The 1,561-nt window shown below is 37.3% G+C and overlaps 1 pseudogene across 1 annotated transcript; it reads left to right on the forward strand.

Moving 5' to 3' along the window:
- The first annotated feature begins 554 nt into the window (after positions 1–554).
- Positions 555–1,002, forward strand: LOC308568167 (U1 small nuclear ribonucleoprotein C pseudogene; annotated as a pseudogene). Its single transcript has one exon. The product of its transcript is annotated as a U1 small nuclear ribonucleoprotein C pseudogene (transcript).
- Positions 1,003–1,561: the final 559 nt, after the last annotated feature.

Below are 1,561 nucleotides of genomic sequence, written 5' to 3' on the forward strand. Positions count from 1 at the left end.
GAGCAAGAATAAGAATTACATCATACTTCTCTTTGGAAGCTATACAAACAACAAGAGAGTGGAATAAAATATTTAAAAGGTTGAAACAAAAGCCCCACCAACCTAGAATTCCAGATCTAGTAAAATTATCCTTAAAAATGAAGGAGAAATAAGGACTTTCTCAGACAGACAAAATCCAAAGGAATTCATCACCTGCAGACCTACCCTGTAAGCAATGTTAAAAGAAGTTCTTCAGGTACTGACAAGATGATATGGGTCAGAAACTTAGAGCTACATAAAGAAGTAAACGGTGTCAGAGAAGGAACAGACGAAGGTAAAAGGAAATATTTTATTTTTTTATATTAATCTAAAAGAATGACTGTTTAAAGTAAAAATAGTAAAAATATATTGAGTGGTTATAGCAAAAGGATAAGTGAAATGAGTAACAATGTCACAAGGGATGAAAAGGAAGAATTGAGAACTCTCTTATAAGATACCTGCACTACACGTGAAGCAGCACAGTGTTGTTTAAAGGTGAACTTAGTTTTAAAAATGCATATTGCAGGCAGAACAACATGCCCAAGTTTTATTGTGACTCCCCATCTGTCACTCATGACTCCCCATCTGTGAGAAAGACATGCTGCAGTGCTAGCAAACACAGAGAATGCAAAAGACTGCTATCCGAAATGGATGGAAGAGCAGGTTCAGAGCCTGATTCACAAAACAACTGTAGCATTTCAGCAAGGAAAGATACCTCCTACTCCATTCTCTGCTCTTCCTCCTGCAGGGGCAATGATCCCACCTTCCTCCAGTCTTCTGGGTCCCCTTAAACCTGGAATGATGCCAGCACTCCATATGGGGGCCCCTCTCATGATGCCAATGATGGGTCTTCCTCCTCCTGGGATGATGCCAGTGGGACCTGTTCCTGGAATGATGTCGCACATGCCAATTATGCCTGGATCCCCAATGATGATACCTCCCACCTATCCCATGATGGTGCCCACTCAGCCAGGAATGGCTTGACCAGACAGATAAGGAGAGACGGGAGCCTCTTTCTATCACTCTTATATTACTTATTCTACTTCACCAGGAGATCATGGTGCTGTGACTTTGAGTGTTTTCTAACAGCATGACAAGGAAGACTCCCTCTCTTTTCCTATTAAACAGAGAATAATTTTGGAGGGGGCTAGGAGGCCCAAAAAGAGCAATTTTCATTTGTATTGTGAAATGTGAAAATAAAATTGACAACTCTTTTAGTTTAAAACAAATGTATAGTGTAAATCTAGGGCAACAACTAGAAGAAAATTTTAAGATGTGTAATTAATGAGCTAAGAAAGAAAATAGAATCATATAAAATGCTCAATAAAAATCAGAAAAAACAAATAGACAGTAAAACAGAAGGAAAAAAGATACAAAGCATAGGACAAGTAGAAAACAGTAATAAATACACTAGATATCAATCCAACTATACAATAATCACACTAAACACAAATGGTCTAAATATACAGATTAAAAGAGATTTTACAGTAGACATAAAAACAAGTACAAAGTATAAATTGTCTCTAAGACCACTTTAAATATA

The sequence above is a fragment of the Miniopterus schreibersii genome, assembly GCF_964146895.1.
Source record: "Miniopterus schreibersii genome assembly, chromosome: 15".
Taxonomy (NCBI): Eukaryota; Metazoa; Chordata; class Mammalia; order Chiroptera; family Miniopteridae; genus Miniopterus; species Miniopterus schreibersii.